The sequence below is a fragment of the Centrocercus urophasianus genome, unplaced genomic scaffold (genome assembly GCF_019232065.1).
Source record: "Centrocercus urophasianus isolate 14NV4802_14NV808 unplaced genomic scaffold, USGS_Curo_1.0 seq_36, whole genome shotgun sequence".
Lineage (NCBI taxonomy): Eukaryota > Metazoa > Chordata > Aves > Galliformes > Phasianidae > Centrocercus > Centrocercus urophasianus.
In genome coordinates, this window is record NW_024884933.1 from 851,670 (window position 1) to 870,132 (window position 18,463).

Genomic DNA, 18,463 nt, shown 5'->3' on the forward strand with positions numbered 1-18,463 from the left:
TCCCTTCCCTTCCCTTCCCTTCCCTTCCCTTCCCTTCCCCCTTTCCTTTTTCCTTCTCTTTTTTTTTTTCTTTCTGTTTTGTTTGCTTTGTTCTGTTTCGGTCTTTTTGTTGTCTAATTTAAATGCCACCACAGCTAAAATTGGTGAAGCAGCATCTCCTCGTGGCCAAGCCAGAGCTCACACCGCGGAGCTGCACCAGGTGGTGCTGTGGCCCTCATCTTTGGAGTCAGACCTCCACCGAGGTCCAGCACGTGCCCGTGCAGTCATCAGGTGCTCAGAAGATATTGCCTAAAAGCTGAGGCAGGTGAGGATTTTAGGAGATTTCAGAGCCAGGCTTGTTAGATACGTGCTTTGCCAAGCAGCAGTGGGAAGCTTTGCCCTTTCAGTACTGGAGCTTATATGGATTTGGTGAGCTGAAGGGGGGGGGGAGTGGTAACCTGGAGCAGGGTGCTGTGCAACATGCTGAGTGCCTATCAGTATTCATGGAAAGTGAAGCTAAACTAGAGATCAAAGCACATCAGAGTGTGTTTAGAGTGGGAGTCATGGCTGTGCTGTAAGAATAAGCCAGGGATGGCAGTCCTGCACTCTTGTTGGGTGTCTAACATCCTTCACAAACACTTTCACAGGTGTTGATTCATTTATCTTGAACCCAGTCGGTCCCTCCTGAAAAGCCCCAAAGCATTTCCTTCCCTTTGGCCTCCCAGAGCCAAGACACTGGATGCAGCATCCCTGGAGGTGCCCAAGGCCAGGTTGGATGGCAGCCTGATCTCATGGGGGGCAAACAACCCACAGCAGGGAGTTGGAACTGGGTGGGCTTTAAGGTTCCTTCCAACCTAAGCCATTCTATGATTCTATGAAAGTCAGTGATACCAAGCTGGTGGCTGCCCTCCACTGTGCCTCTGCCCTTGGGCAGGGTTGTGTAATAAGACAACGCATTTTTTTTTTTTGCATTCTTCCTTCCTTCACTTCCCCAGATCGACCATGAGGGGAACCCTGCACAGGATCAGCCCTGCCTGTATGGCTGTGATGTTGGCTGACTTCAGGCAGAGGTGTTACTGGGGAGGCTCACCAGAAGGGACACAGAAAAACCAACTCCCATTAGGTGGGATGGAGGCCCATGCAGTCATTTCATCGCCAGCAGGGCAGGACCCCGGCAGAAGCCTGCAGCTGGACTTTGTGGGGCTCAGATTCAGGTCTGCTGGGTGCAGGACGAGGACTTGCAGCCTCAGTGTTTCTCCTGCAGGGAATGGATGCAGCACTCAGCCATCTGAGGCAGAAAAGCGAGGATGCACAACAACTTCCATCCCATATCTCACCTTGTATCTGACGAGTTTGTTTCCCTGGGCCTACTCAGGCTTTTATTTTTGAATTCAAATGAGATTTTGCCTGGAACAACACACACTGGCTTACCTTCCCTTTTCCCATCCCCACTGTATGAGCTGGCAGCTGTGGAGGGCCGGACACCAAGGGGTTAAGCCCTGCCTCCTTATGAGGAACAGCCTTCGCAGAGCTGCAGAAAGGCTCTTTCTTTCCCCAGCAGATCTCTGGGAATGAAAAGTCTGTGTTCCAGATATTAAATTACTCATAAAATAGTCGTCCTGTCCCCGAGGCTGCTCAGCAGCCCCCGCCGCCTGCGCTGCCGGGCCGCTGATGTGCATCTGCATGTCACCTCCTGCTACAAGGTCAATCTCTCCAATTTAAAGCAGCAACATCGGAAAGCAAACCAGATTTCAGCCAGAATTAGCTTCAAATGGAGCATTCAGGGCACCGGCACTGGGGTGGGAGAGCAGGATGGGAGGGACCGGAGCACAGCCATGGGGTGATGGGACGAGGCTTACAAGGCCCTGTGGCATGGCGGCCAGTTGGGGAGGATGCTTAGCAGACAGGGAATGAGGTGGAAAGGCTTCATGCATCCTCTTGGCTTGCAGCAGGGACCTCAGTGCCGGTTGCTTTGCTGCAGCCCCAAAGCAGGCCTGGCTGACCTGCAGATTGGAGCTAGGCCCAGGTTTCTATAGGGATGCACAGGGACAGGTGCTTCAGCCCTTGTTTTGCAGAATGCACCGGGAGCATGAGCTGTGAGCTCAGCTCTGTGAGGCTGTGAGAGAAGACTCGAGTCCCACCCTTGCCTTTATACCACCATGAGTCTGGAGGTGAGTGCTTGCGTGCATTAACGCCCAGCAAACGTAACAGGCACTTGCAGCAAAATGCAAGCCACACAAATAAAGGGGCTGTGAGAAAGAAGGGACAGACAGAGAGGGAGATAATTTCCAGCTAAAAAAATGGAGATTTAGACTGGGTGTAAGGAAAAAGTTTCTTACAATAAGGGTGGTGAGGCACTGGCACAGGTTGCCCTGGTGGTGCCCCATCCCTGCAGACACCCAAGGTCAGGCTGGAAGCTCTGAGCACTGATGGAGCTGTGGGTGTCCCTGCTCAGTACAGGGGGTTGGACCTGATGGCCTTTAAGGGTCCCTTCCAACTCAAACCATTCTATAACTCTGTAAAAACAACACGCTTTCAGCAATGCACAACCAGGCTGAGAGATCTACACTGAGACAGATCAGTCCAGTGTTCATCTGCTCACCCCCCACTGCCCTAAATCTTGCACGTACACGCAGAGAAAAAAATCATGCAAGGCAGCAAAGAGCTGTGTTGTGAGATGCTGCCATGTGAGGCCTCGTGAGGGCTGCAAAGACGCAGGAAGGTCCCCAGGGAAATGTGTGCAGCACACACGGGCACATACCTGAAATACCCATCTGGTTTTTTAATAGGAATTATCTGCAAGGCTGCAGTTCTCTCTGACTCAGGGCTGAGGGCTGCGGAACAGCCCCCAGGCTGAGCGAGAGGAACGCAGCCCCCAGGGCTGAATGCTGCTGCCCAGCACTCCCTCTGTTCCCATTATGTGCCAGGAGAGCTTTTGTCTGGGGATACTGGCATGTGCAGTCACCAAGGAGACGGAGCAGCCGCAGGTCATCAGCACGCTTCCAGACGAGCTGGGAGGGACACACGTTCCTGAATTCGGCTGCATGCCTGCCTGACCAGCAAGGGAATCCCCAGCACCCTCCGAGACCTGGTTTCTGCTCCCACAATGATCTCTGAGTTATCACCGTCCTGCTGATGCCACCAGCCCTGTGCGGAGCAGCACGATCCCTCGAGACGCAGGAGGGACTGCACTGAATCACAGAATGGTTGGGTTGGGAGGAATCTTAAAGATCACCCAGTTCCAACACCTGCCATGGGCTGGGTGCCCACCCCCAGCCTAGGCTGCCCAGGGCCCATCAGTGGCCTTGCATAGCTCCAGGGGCACCCAGAGCTCTGGGCAGCAGTGCCATGGCCTCACAGCCTCTGAGTAAAGAATTTTGTCCTAACATTAAGCCTAAATCTCCATTCTTTCAGTTTAAAACCATTTCCCCATGTCCTATCGCTGTCAGATTGTGTAAAAAGTCAGTCTCCCTCCTGCTTGTAAGCTCCCCTCAAGTACTGGAAGGAGGCAGTGAGGTCCCCCCAGAATCTTTCTGTCTCAATTTCCAGCCTCATCCCTTCTTCGTTTTACATTTTTTTTTCCTAGTAAAATGCATCGCAGGAACATCAGAAGTATCTGAATATTTTGTGCTTATGACCCCAAGGATCTCAACCAGAGCATTCATGCACCCTGAGCCCAGGCAGGCAGATGCATCCCCCATTTATTATTAACACATTTTGCTCTTTGTGATTCTGAGTTTAATTTAGTTTTTCAAGGCAGCTTGTGTTGCTCTGGGTTTTGCTCCTATTTCTCCTCCCAGAGTTAAAAAGTCTAATAACTCCTATTTTCCCAAGTTGCACTTTTGTCTTAAATGTCCAAAGTCTTCCTTTGACGTTTTGCTGCAACAGCACTTGCGCTAGGAGTGCTCAGAGAGGCTCCGAAGTAAAGGTCAGAGGAGACAGGCAGTGGCCCCAAGGTTTCCTCCAGCAATTTGCAGCCACAAAAGATCAACATCCAGGAAAAGACACTGGGTTCAGCTGCAAGGCTGCCTGCTTGTGGCGTGGCACAACCGCTTGGCACAGCCTCACAGCACAGCTTGAGGGCTTGGGCAGAAGGTACAGATGCTCTGCCTTGTGAAGAACCGACAGATAAAATGGCACAGGCTGCCCAGGGAGCCTGGGAGTCACCATCCCTGGAGGTGTTCAAGAAGAGGGTGGATGTGGCACTGAGGGACGTGGTCTGGAGCGGTTGATGGTTGGACTGGATGATATTAAGAGATCGTTCCAACCTTAATGATTGCTCCACAGAGTAGATTTTCCTATGGCTGTAGAGTCACAAAATCGTAGAATGGTTTTGTTTGGAAGGGATCTTAAAGATCATTGAGTTCCAACCCCTTGTTGTGCGCTGGTTGCCCCCAACCAGATCAGACCACCCAGGGCCCCCCTGGCCTCGTGCACCTCCATTGCATGGGGCATCCATACAATGAGTCTAGTATGATATCGAGACTCCTGCTGTCACCTTAACACAGTTTGGTTAAAAAGTGGGTGGCCCAGGCTGTTACTTAGTGCCCCCAGCCACCCCCAGCCAGGGGGCCAATATCCCTGGACATCATCCTCTGGCTCAGGAAGAGCAATCTCTGTACCATCAGCATTTCCATGTCCCACAGGACACGAGCAGTGAGCCCTGCCAGGACCATGCATGCTTGGAGCCCTGTTAGCTTGGGCAAGGTGCCCTGTGAGCACCTCCTTGTCCCTGGGGGTGTTCAAGAACCACGGACACGTGGCACTGAAGGAGGTGGTCAGTGGGCACGGCGGGGATGGATTGGGGATGGGCTTGGTGAGCTCAGAGTTCTTTTCCAACCTCGATGATTCTACGATCCTACAATTCTGGCATCCTTGCAGCCACATTTTGGGGTGCACGTTCACTTTGCTTCTTGCTGCTGCGAGTGTTTCTCTGCTCAGCGAGACACGGTGTGTGCATTGCCCTTGACTGGGAATTTTCCTGCTGTAGATGCCATAGACCTCTTTGAGCCGTTGGCAAGCAACCAAGGGGGCATGTTGGAGCTCAGAGCGGAGCGAGAACGGCTGCACATTTGTGCATATTTCCCCTTCCAGCCCAGACATACACTTCAGGGCCCTGTTCCATGCCCTGAAAACACAGACGGGGGCTGTGCACGTTTCGGGGTGGACTGTTTGACATCCCTCAGCTGCTGGGGCCATTGTGCTGCTTGTTTTTGCCTCCCCGCTAATCGGGGGCTGTCTGCTCTGTAAAAGGCCGGAATACAAAGGGCAAAATGCCGCAGCAGGAGATGACCGTGCTTGAGCCAGGAAAATCCAGCCGACATTTTCTTTCTTCCTCGGTTTTACCACTAGATGTCATAGGAAAGGCAACGATGTTCTCCAGCCCCTCGTCCCCCCACCTCTGCCTCGGTGGCCTTCGGAGCGCTTTGTCTGGCAGAAAGAGCCCCTGGAGAACCCAACGCCTGGGATTCGGGGTTTCAATGGGCATTGAAATGCAACTGAAACCTTTTTCCCAGCGCCTGGCTAAGCCGCCCGCGCGGACCCTCCCGGGAGGGAGCCACACATCACCCTTTCTCAAAAAGACAGCGCCGTCACGCCGGGACCCGCTGCACCTACAGCAATATGGTCCCTTCAGACGAGTCGGACAAACAAGGCCTTTATAGGCACTTTCTTTTCTTCTGGAGTGGAAGGGAGAGAGCTGGGGGAGAACTCGGAGGCGTCCCACTGCAGCGGAGCAGCAGACAAAGGCGCGTAATGAAAGGGGCACCAGCAAATCCTCTTACAGGGCCTTCGTTTGGTGCACATTCACAGCCTCGGCCCCATCTGCTGGGGGGGGATCCCCAAAGGCGGGGGGGAAGAGGGGCTCTCCCTGCCCTGCGCCGCCAAAGCAAGCAAAGTGCATTCAGGGAGTGAGAAAGGGATGAAAAGGAAGAAAAAGGCCGTGCCACGCCGCTGCAGAGCGCGTGGTCAATGCAGCTCTGTGACGCCACAGTGGGAGCGGGGAGGGGGCCGCAGCTGGGGGAAGGGAGGCAGCTCCTGGGGGCTGTGCAGGCACTGCTGCGGACCTGGGGTTGAAATGGGAGCATGGAGACCCTTCTCGTGGGCAGCGGGCAGTGCCAGGGCACAAGAGCCTCCAGCCACCCTGCAGGACCCTCTGTGACCCTAACAGTGCCTTCACGAGCCTGATGGTGCTTTGGCATTGCTGGGCTGGGGGTGAAGCTGCAGGTTGTCACTTGGCCCCGTGGGGAGTCAACGTCTTCACGATGGTACCCCGTCCCACTGGTGTTGGGGCACCATGACCCTGCAGGAGTGGTGGGTGCACAACTCAAAGGAAATGAAGGAGGCTGGTGGGGCTCTGTGCAGGTGCAGGGATATCCCACATCATGCAGTGATGGCACTTTTGCCACACGGGTCTTGGTGTTGTCGAGCATTGGTGAGTGGGTATGGCAGGGATGGGATGATGGTTGGACTCGGTGATCGTGGAGGTCTTCTCCACCTTTCGTGATTCTGCGATTCTATGATTTTGTATAGATGAGATCAGAAGGGCTGCATCTATCAGCCTTCTCACCATCACTGTGTGAAGATGTTTCCTCAAAGTCAGCAGTTGTCAGGAACAGAGGAACTGCGGGACCTCAGCAGAAGGTGAGCAGCAGCATCAAGAGCACTCATGTAGAGTAAGGAAATCCCCGTGTCTGTCAAGGGATTCTAGTTCATTGGGGTTTTCAGCTCCTAAGAAGACCAGGCAAAGCTAACAGGATTGTGTTTCTCTATGAGACAGGGGAAAGCCAGGGATGCCTTTAGTGCAGCCTGTAGAAACCATCTGTCCCTCCCCGGAAACAGATGAGGAAGGTGACTCAGTAAACAGCACACGATAATAGAGTGATACCCAATTGTGAATGCTGCAGGACATCAAATGTGCCATCTCCCGTGAGTTCACACTCACTGGACCTTCTTTTTCCTGTCCATCCTGCGTTCTCAGCTCTCTTTGCATTGTGAATGGATGAGTACAAGAATGTGTCTAACTGGGTCAGACCAGACCAGGACATGATGTTCCCTCTCATATGGTCTGATTTAATTTCTGCAGATAAGGCAGCTTGTGTCTCTTTTCTAGCCTGGCGTCGGTCCAGTCCAGGGAGTGGTCCTTCCTCTTTGGTGGCCTGAAGCCAGTGCTCCAGGAGCCCTTCCAACTCCATCGCGATGCAGTTGGGTCATGCACTGAGAGAACATCTCTTTCCTGCAGCTGGGTGGAGATGTCAGGAAAGAGGGACAAAGTGCTGGAGAAACAAAGAGGGTTGGGGTTCCCAGGTTTTTCTATAGATGGCGGTGCAGAGGGATGTGAGTAGGAGTGGGGCTGAGGTCAGATTATTGCTGTTTTGGGCAGTCCTGGTCCCATCAGGCTCTCAGAGGCTTTCCAACATGGAAAATGGGCAGCAGTGCAGTGGTGACAGCTACTTCCCACCTGGGAAGATTCAAAGCCCTGTAATCAGAGGTGCATTGCCACAGACACGTCCATTATCTGCTGAATGCTCTCTACTGCATGCAGAAGTGATTCATGAGCAAGTCAAGTAACTCCGGATGCCAAGGCAGTGATGAAGGTCAGACAGTCTGCGTGTGGCTTTCCAGGGTGAGAGAGTGCAAGACATAGACAGCAGTGGACTGACAGGCTTCACCAGTGATGGATAAAGGTACTTCTGGAGGTCACTGTGCATCAGCCACACCAGCCTGATATGAAGAACTGCACTACTGTGTCATGCTTATGTGGCAAGATCTTAGGTGGCAGCTGCCCCATGTCGTGGGCATCCCATGGGAGGGACTCCATGCAGAGCAGAGAGTGGCCATGGAGGAGCAGCAGCTGATGGTGTTACAGAGTGACCACAGCCACCATTCTCCTGCACCACTCAGGGAAAGGAGGTAGAAGAGGGTGGATGCTGGGGAAAGTGTTTTTAGTTTACTTTTAGTTTCTCACTGCTCTAGTTTGTTATTAGTAGGCAATAAATAACATTAATCTCCCTTCCTGGTGATTGTTGAGTGATTTCCCTGTCGTTATCTCAACCCACGAGCCTGTTTTCATCATATTTTCTCCACCTGTTCTTTTAAGTGACTCCACATTACCATCAGTAGACTTTAAGCTGTGGCTGACCTGGATGCATTTGGAAGAGCCAGCTGGAGCAGTTCTTCCACAGGTGGGAGAATACATTGCTTTTGTCCAGCCTAGCTACTCCAGAAACTGGGAGAGGCACATGGGAGGAAGAATGGGTGCAAGAACATCACTGGTGGGGCCCAAGATCACTGCAGTGGGCCCAGTGAAATGAATGCGTGACCACAGGCTGTATTTTGTGCCCAAAGAGAGAGATTGGAGCCTCAGGGGTGCTCACCTCCTGCCTTTCATCCCTACCATTGCTCTCAGAGAGAGGCACTCACTGAGACCGGGTGATTTCCTCTTGCCCCATCTGAGCCTGCACTAAATAGGCCAGCAAAGACTGTGCATTCCCATTTATAGCTGCAGACCTCCCAGAGCCCAAAAGTACTCAAAACAGCACGCAGGCTGTTTCACTCCAGCTCAACTCACTTCACTCATCATGCAGCTGCCTCTCCTGCAGAGGAGATTTTCTTCTTCCCCAAAACAAAGTAAAGTGCTTCGTCTCCAAGAGCTGCCTTCACTGCATTTCTCCCCCTGCCATGCACACACTGTTATGCTTTCATGAAGAGTTGTGCAGACAGGGGAGTGCTATGACCATGGGTCACAAAGAGCTGTGGAAAGAGAAAGGGAGCATTTTCTTTTTGCTATCCTTTAGTGATAACAAGAGACATGAGTAGATAGGTACATGTCCATTGAACCAGGAATCCCAGGGGATGAGCAGCAAGCAAAAGGCTGCACCATCACTGCTGCCTTTTTGCATGCACGGGGCTTTGCTGATGTTCAGGCAGTAATCATTCTGATTTCTTGAGGAGGACTTAACTCTGGATATCACACAACTGTTGCTGGATGTTGTGCAGCTACTGTTGGATATCAAACAACTACTATTTGGATATGGAAGCAGTGCTGTTGGGTATCAGTCATCTGCTTCTGGTAGTTCACATGGATTCTGGTGGGACAAGCAAGGGCAAGCGCTGATCAGGGAGGGAATGATAGAAAAGGAAAAGAGGAATGCGTGGACATGGTCATGTTTTGGTGTGTCTGGCTTTCCATTTCTGTCTCTAGATCCCTTCTTCCTTAGCAGGGAAGACTCATGGTGCTTCATGAAATAACGCCACATGCTTATGAAAAATATCAAGGATTTATTTGCCTGTGCATGGAGGTGTGCAGGGAAGCTTCCTCACTGCAGAGCTGCAGGACTGTGAGTACTTTGTTGCTGTTAATTCCTTGGAGAAGGTGTTGATCAGATGCACCAGTGCCTAAAACTCACCGGCTTGGTGCCCTATCCACTAGAAAATCTTATTTGGGGAGAACAGCACTGGGTGCTTCAGAGTGGTACAGTGTGGGGCGTGATCCATTGCCAGAGGAAAGTTCCTACCTTGCAGCCTAGGAGTCCTTAAGACATGGAGAAAAAGTTCAACACACCTCCCAGGTCAGTGTTGTTTTTTGGCTTTGCCTACGGCAGAAAAAAAAAAAGGTAGGAAAAATATTGTTTATTTCTAATTTTCTGAACTGTGTGTCTTCAGCCTCCACCAAACCCAGATACGGTTCTGTAGATCCTGCAGAGCTCACGTCCAGAGGCAGCAAGTTCCCTGGGCAATCACACAGAGTGCAAAAGAACATTCCTGATGAAAAAGATCAGAGATTGCACCAGATGATCTGCAAAGCCTCCAGCTCCCTTCATGCAGGCCAGCAAAGCCTCCTTGAGGAGAGCAAAAAATGATGATTATTTGCTGTATTTGATTCCAGCAGGATGCGAGAGACTGAGAAAGGGCTGTTGAGCTCAGTGCTCACCAACACACACACATGGCAGCATCTGAACAGGCTGCTTAAATCTGAGCCCTGCACTCTTGCAGTCTCGTTGTCGGTTCCATGTGTTCCTCATCCTGACTCTCCTCCAGACCTGGCTCTGCTGGGAGGGGCAGCTTTCCTCAGTCCCCCATTGCAGGATCTGAGCCCTGGGAGCCTGCAGGGCTGGGAGCTGCTGCCTGCTCCCAATCTGCTGCCATACTGCGCTCCAGCCCAGCTCCCTCTTGGCAGAGCTCCTCCTGCACAGGGCTCCAGGGCTGCACTGTTTGCTTATCTAGCACCGTGATTTAACACAGACGCAGGAACTCACACACTCTTTCCCAGTCTCCTTCAAATTACTTTATTGCTTCCTGTCAACTAGCCGAGCATATCCTGTTAATATACAATCCCCAAAGAACAGTTTTCACAGCATAATCCCCCTCTGTCAGATAACGCAACTCACCTCCCAGTGGATGGCCCCATTCTGGGCACTTTGGGATGCAGGATCCTGGGAGCAGACAGGTATTTTTCAGTGAAGCAAACCTGCTGTTGTCATTACGTTTAAAGCACCAGGCTCCCTGGAGGTGCTCAAGAAACATAAAGATGTGGCTCTGAGGGGCATGGTTAGTGGGCATGGTGGGATGGGTTTCGACTGGTCTTAGTGATCTTGGAGGTCTTTTCCAACCTTAATGATTGTATGAGTGGGCGCGGAGGGGATGGGTTTACAGTTGGATGTGATGATCTTGGAGGTTTTCTCCAGCCTTACTGATTCTGTGCTTCTGTGCTGCTTCTGCAGCCCTTATGGGGGGTCTTGGAGCTGATGGTATCCTACCATTGTCCTTCCATGTGCCCTAGGGACTGTGGAGCTCCCAGCAATGTCCAGCCAGCAGGATGTCTGCCAAAGGTGGTGGTTTTGAAGGGATATGTTGTGTCTATCCTCCTCTATCTCAAATCTTCCATCCACCACGCTTAGATCTCATGCTGACATCCTCGTGTCCAGATATTGCATGTGCAGGACGTTGACACTGCCTTGTCTTCTTTAACCTCTTTTTGGGCTTTCTCCCTAACCTTGATGTACAGCTGATGTGCCAGATGAGACCATGTCATTGTTTTGTCCATGCTACAAGATTGGAGAAGACCCTTCCAGTGAACACCCCAGTGCTGGAGATTGCTGAGCCTCCACAGTGTCTGCTCCAAAAATGCCTCTTGCCATCACACTGCTGCTTTGGCATGAGGAAAAGGAACACATGAAGCCATAAAACACATCTGTAGCATCACACAGAGCCCTATTTTTGTAGCTGTATTTTCCAGGTTTCTCCTTGATCCTGGCCCTGGGACAGTTTATTTCTCTGAAGTTGTTCCTAGAAGCTGGGGACAAAGCTGGTGCTGATAGTTGGTTTACTGGCAGCTGGATCCGCCCTGGAGGCAGCCCCACAAAGTGGGGCTCTACATACTTAGCACCTCGTTAGCTGGAACATCTACTTAGAGAGCACAGTTTTGCTTGTCTGAGAAGGAAAATCCTGTTTGACTGAGGAGAAAAGCAGATCACTTATCTCAGTGACACCTGAACGGCTACTCCTGGAAATTGACTCCAAATTAAAAACCAGTTGAAAAGAACTATCTGCCCTCCCAGGTAAATCAGGGCTAATTTAGTTCCTCTCTGCTGAGCAATGTGCTCTGTGCAGAGCTGGCCCAACACCCTGTATGTCCATGTCCTATGTCTGGAGGACTCTGTTTGCTTTGCCTCTTGCTCCGTTGATCCAGCACCCCACCATTGCTCATCTCTTGCAGCCCCAGCCTGGGGCTGCAGCAGCAGCTCTTCCTCTTGGCAACCACAGCCCTCCAGACAGAATGCAAACCATCTCAAGAATAGAAGAAGCAAAGAGTTGTTTTAATTAAAATCAAATTAAAGACCTATCTGATCACAGCCTGGGGATGAGTAATGGGATACAGCAGCCTATGTCTCATGAGCTCAGCTTGAAGCACACAGGGCCAGCAGCCAGTTGGCATGGCCATGCTGGAGGTCCTGTCCATGTCAATGTCATGCTGGTGCCAGGGACAGTCTGTGGGGCAAACCCACAGCATCTCCTGTGCGCCAGGAAGGGTTTTAATCACAGATAGGAGACAGACAATGGATTGCATGAGTCCAGAGCGACCCATACTGAAGATGTCCCAACTCTTTCTTTGTTCCCATGGATTTCCCAGAGTCTTCCTGGATCCCTGATCCAAGAACTTGTACAGTTTCCATTTGAATCTCTGACCTTCTTGGATCCACAGCATTCCCTGCAAGGAGCTCCCCTGCCCACCTATCTTCATGAACTTCACCCAAGCTTTGTCTGATGGTTCTTGTGAGTTTGTGGTTGTTTTCCCCATGTGCACTGTTCATCCTCTGCCACCTCCCTACTTGACCCTATTCCTCTCACTTCTGAGTCTGTTGGGAAGGATGAGTCCCAGCTCAGACCCTGCAGGACCTACTGCTGACCTCCACCACTTGCAGCACCCACTGCTTACTCCTACCCTCTGCCACCATCTCTTAGTCAAAAAGACACAGAACATCCGTTGTACTTCTTCACTGCTTATTTTCTTCAAATAAAGTTTTTGACAAGAGGCTTAATGGAAATCCCAGCAGATGAAGTGTACAGCAACCCACATTCCCAGAGAGGTGGTGGTGCCCCATCCCTGCAGACACCCAAGGTCAGGCTGGAGGGGCTCTGAGCACTGATGGAGCTGTGGGTGTCCCTGCTCCCTGAAGGGGGGTTGGACCACATGGCCTCTAAGGGTCCCTTCCAACTCAAACCATTCTATGATTCCATGACGTGTGCTTGCCCTCTGTAACCTACCCCAAGGACATGTGAGGCAGGACTGTCCTTACAGAAGCCTCATGGTATCTTTCCTAGCAGACAGCGCTTAGCCATGTGTCTTTCACTCTGCCTTTATCACAACTTCTGCTTTGTGCCTACTCCCCCATGTCTTCCCAGGGCTTCCCATAAACGCCGGTGTCACGTTAGCTTTCCCCAAACCACCTGCTCCTCTCTGGTGCCAGGATAGGGTGGCAGGAGGCTTAACTTGCTGCAGGACAGGGCTCTGCTTCACCCGCTGGTGCCGTGGCAGCATGTCAATGGAAGTAGGGTCACCTGAGTGCTGCCTTGCTGGCAGGTCCTTCGTGTCACCAGGGCAGCAGCCCAAAGAGCAGATGGATGGGCTGCTCCACGCTCCATCCATCTTTGCTAATTGGGCAGTGTTTCCCCTCAGCCCTCGCCAGAACCGTCTCCTGCCGGCTCCTGAAAGTAAGTAAGTATTAGCATGAAGAGCATGTGAATGAATTTGCCAGATCCAGCATCTGTCTCACTTGCAGGACTTCTGTGGTTGATGGCTGTGTGTCCAGGTGGAGGCTGGTGATGAGTGGTGCCCCCCTGGGGGTCCATCTTGGGAATGGTGCTCTTTAATATCTTTATCAGTGACACAGGCACTGGGATCCAGAGCACCCTCAGCAGTTTGCTGATGGCCCCAAGCTGAGCAGTGCAGTTGACATGGCAGAAGGAAGGGATGCCATCCAGAAGGACCTGGGTGGGCACAAGAAGTGGGTGCACGTGACCCAAATAAAGTTCAACGAAGCCAAGTGTGGGGCACTGTGCAGGTGAGGCAATCCCAGGTATGGGTGCAGAGTGGGAGAACTCACTGAGCAGCGCTGCATAGAAGGACTTGGTTGGATGATCTGCTGGATGAGGAGTTTGTCATGAACCAGCAGCCTGTGCTTGCAGCTGGCAGGCCAGCTGTGCGTGCCCCATCCCTGGAGGTGCCCAAGGCCAAGGATGGGACCCTGGGCAGCCTGATCTAGTGGGGGGCACCCAGCCCATAGCAAGGGGTTGGAACTGGGTCAGCTTTAAGGTGCCTTCCAATCCAAGCTGTGCCTTCATTCTATGATGGCTTGCTCCAGCTCAGTCATATTTTAGCCAAAAAAAGAGTGGAAATTCCCGCAGCCAAAGAGACAATGAGATATGCTTGCTGTACAGCATGTGGCATTGCTCCTGCTCACTCCTGACCTTTTGTCTGCAGACCTTGGAGGGCTTTTGTCTGCACGCCGCGCACCTCGCTCCATGTCCTCGCATCTCCCTTCGCGTGCTCCTCTTCAGAACAACCCAGACATGCTGTTTCCTTTTCATCCTCCATCGTGAAAGAAGATGTGGTTCCTCCTTCAGCTCCTGCCCTCTCACAGTAATCACCTCTTAGCAGAAAAGAGCCATTTCACAACACGCCGTTGTCTTTGATCCTATGTTTGCTTTCTCGTCAACCTACGCTATCTCAGGGTTTTGCTCATGAGTGCCTGAACATAACACATCCTGTTACATTTTTTCATAGAGTTCATAAGCATTTGCAAAACTCCTGCTTTTAACACCAGCAATGACAAAAAACAGGTCGTTTTCTCCCCAGTTTCCCATTAAATGCCATTTCAGCATTTTCAATTTCGAGGATGCCACCCTGTAATTTCACAGTATTAACCAGAGACCTGAGTTTGACTTTTCAGCTCTTCTGCCTTCCTTTGAGCAACTTTAAAATGATTTTCCCAGAAGACTTCTGGGCTGTGGATGCCCTGCCATAAGACAGCAAGGGTTACATCCTTCTCTGTTACGCATCTCTAAAAAGATCCTCCTCTTTTATGTAAACCTTTTTGGGGGGGAAGGTTTGACATATTTGCAGCCCTGAAGGAGATGACTTTACAACCTTTATCTTTCCAAATATTCCTTTGTCAACAGCAAGAGTGCAGCCATGATCAGGTAATTTCTGCAGGATCTTGTTTAAAGTTGACTTGGCTCTGCCTGTCATTGTAATTTGGTGTCAAATTAGCTGTTGAGCAAAATACCCAAAGTTTCCTGCCCGATTCCAGCTTTCTAAATCTGTTTTAAATGCTTCAAAAGTGCCTCTTCTCTTTAATTTGTTCCCATGGATACCATTCAGAAGTTCCATTCATTTTAGGCGTGCAACCCTCTTCAAATCTTTATCACAATCTACCAGTTGACTTCTGCTTCCTAAATTAGCCGAAGGCTCTAAAATCTAAGGCAACAGCAACAGAAACCAAGGTACCTTTTACTCACTGCTCTCTGCAGCCACACTTTTCCCTCTGCAGAGATGAAATCCCACAGCTCTGTGCATCCCCGGGGTCCCGGTGCAGGATGATGCTCTGGTCACCCATGCCATCCTCTTGCCTTCCTCCTTTCTGCTTCTCATCAGCTCCACTTCTGGTCCCAGGTAGCATCAAACTCAGAGCGTGCAGGTATCATTTAACAGCAGAGCTCAGAAATGCTGGAGGAGCGCTGAATGGAGCTGCTTCCTCCGTTAGGACCCCACAACAAGCCAAACGGGTTGAGCAAGAACAGCTTACAGTGTCACATTTCAGCACAAGGCACCCAACGCCAGCTATCTGCACAGAGCACACTCACAGCCTTATCTTGCTTGAGCTCCTTCAGAAGCCCCCAGTGGGGTGGGGACCCAGTGCTCTGCTTGGATGGGGCTGGAGCCCCCCCCCGATCCCCTAAATGTACTCTGGGAGCAGGGCTGGAAGGGAGCACACTGCTTAATGTGTCCTTACCATGCAGGTCAGTGGATGGGGTCAGGGCAGCCCTGGTAGCCTAGGGCATCCTTGCTGCTCACAGCCTTCATGTGACAAGGCTGGGTTCTGTGCCAGGCTGCAGAGCATTTGGGATGGCGGGGGGGGAGGCAAGGGGGGACAGTGGGCATGGGTTGGGGTTGGACCAGATGATTTTAGTGGTCTTTCCAATTTTAATGATTACGTGATTCTAAGACAGAGGGGTCCATTCTTGGCATCAGGCTGTGATCACATAGATCGGCTCTCTGCGGTCGTGCACCCTTCACTGAGCGCTATCAGGAACAGCTCCTGCATCCCTGATTGGGAACACAGAGCAGGTGCAAAGCAGTGGCTGCTCGCCTTTGGGCAGCGCTGCTTCAGACCATTTATCATTCAGATAGGGGAAAAAGGGTTAAACACAGCCTGCCCCCCCCAGCCAGCGGTGCCTTTGGTTATCTGCAGCATGGCTGCAGGGCTACATGGTGCCTGTACATGTTCGAGGATCAAGAGTTAAGTGTTTGAATGATAAGTGATATCTTAAAAACATAAGTTTAGCAATGAGCCTTTGCCGACAATACTATACTATTAGTTAATAGGCAGAATTAACTCACTGGCCTGGGGCCAAGCCCATCACAGCCAGAGCCAGAACAGCTGAAGCTGCTTTTCACTTGGGTTTTGCTTTTATGGGATTTGCTGCTGCAGGGAGACTCCAATTTCTGTACAAATATGCTGGCATTTCCCTCCTCCCAACCTGCCCCTGGAAGCTGCACGGAGCCCGAGGGATTCAGCCAGGAGCTGAGAGCTTTCCTGCTGCACACAGGGACGTCAGTGAGGTGCCTGTTCCCCACGGGGCGTCTCTCTGCTGGCGCTCATCAGGTGCCTGCAGGCAGATTTATGGCTCTAGGTGCCACCGGGGCAACCCGTTCCCCATCCCAATTTAATGTCCCGTTCTCTCTTAGGGACACGGCTTGGTGGACAAGCCTACAGTAGGGCTGGGCTGGTGGTTGCACCATCCTGAGGTCTTTTCCAACCTTAACGATCCTATGAGTATTTTGGTTGAAGTAGCTCCGGATCCTGGAGATCCAGCCCAAATCGCAGTGTGTAGGTGGTGCTGGCGATGCTCATCCTGCCCAGTGGGGAGGAGGTGGCCTCAGCCCTCCCCTCTACGTCTCCCTCCCTCCTACTGCACCTCTTTAACCCTGCAGTCTGACACAGAGCCACCTCCTCCAGGTGCGATGAGCCAAAGGCTTCATGTGCAAATACAACCTGTTCTTCCTGCACTGGGAACTGTAAATGCTGCATGCAATGAGTCACCATCAAACCCGCTTTAATGTCCTCTAGATGCCATCTCTTGTGGCTCTTGTCGGCCTGGGAACCATCTTTTGATAGGAAGCTAACACGTGCGATTGAAGTGGTGGCTGCCCCATTTCTGTAACCCCGGTGCTGCTGCTTTTCCCAGGCATGACTTTCTCTCTGCAGCAGCATTTCAACGTCCCATGGGTGCAGCAATCAGGGTAGAACCAACTGACCTTGCTCCTAAGTTCTCCTCAGTTCCAAGTGACACCCGATGGCAGCAAGGAGAGCGTCAGCTCCTGTGGTCTGTGACCGTCCTTTATGGAGGCATTAAAATAGGTTTGGGGTGGAATGAAAGAACACCATGGGAAGTCTGACAACACCATGGGATGGTATTGCATGGCTTTCACTTGTCCAGTCTGGGCTGCTGAGCCCCTGCGGGATGCAGGAGAGGGGCTGAGGGCTGGTGGGACACTGATCCATCCAAAGCCCTTCCTAGGGACAGAGCGAGGACAAGAGGTGGGAGCAGCGCTCACAGTTCACGAGTGCCTCTAATAGCATCTTCAGGGACAAACCCATCTCCAAAGGAGAATGTACGAACTTCAGAATTACTGCTGCAGTCAAACAATAAATCTGTGCGGTCTACTCACCAGCAGAAACAGCTTTGGGGATGCTCTGGAGCTGTAGGAGCTCTCAGAGGGGATCGGAGCCTATGGTTGGCCACACTGAGTTAGGAAAGTCATCTGGTTTTGGCCAGCATTGTCAGGGAGCCTTGACCTTCCTCCAAACACAAAATGAGTTTACTTGCATGGGGTTGGGGCACTCCAAATGTCCAAGCTGCTGGTGCAGCAGGGTGATGAGGAAGAGCACGGTGAGACAAGCCCGTGCCTTCCATACCTCTTGGTGGGTAGGCTGGGATCCCGGGCTCTACCCGGGGATGGGGAACTACAGGTTAACGGGTGTTATGATGGAGAGAAGGAGCTGGGTCTTAGAGTGGAGAATTCCACTTGACCCCATCTTGTCCGAAGGGGACTTGTAAGTAATTCCTGTAAGTTGGAAATGAAGGGATTCCTGCTCTCAGCTCACCAGGGTCGGTAAGCCCAGAGGGTCCGTGGTTCAGAGCCGAGCTGAGCCTCCTACCACCAACTCTTGTTGTCTCTCTGCGGGCATCGGCCGGACCTCTTTGTGCCCCCCAAGGGATGCTCCACACCAGCCGCGTTTTCTGGGCCCGGGGACGCTTTGGGGAGAGGATCGGGCCGGCACAGCCCCGGCTAGAGGTGATGCCGAGCACGGGGACGCCCCAAGCTCGGGACGGCGCTGAGCTCGGAGGAGCCCAACCGCAGCGGGGCGGAGGCCGACGGGTCCGTGCCGCCCCCGACAGAGCAGCGGGGCGGTGGGAAGGGCGGAGGCGGGGGCATCCCTCCGGCCCTCCGGGAGCTCCCCCTTCTTTTCTCCACCCCCCCTCCGGCTTTCGCGGCGCTCACTCAACCCCGAGAGGAAGATTTGGGCTGAAATCACGGCTTTCTCTGGATGATCGACAGCTCCGGGAGAAACCATCGTTCGGCGCAGGGGGAGCCGCCTCCCTCCTCGCCCCCCTCCACCGGCCCCGCACCTCCATCGCTCCCCACCGCCCCCCGCGCCGCCGCCGCTCCCCGCTCCTCCGCCCTCCGCCCGCCGCCCCC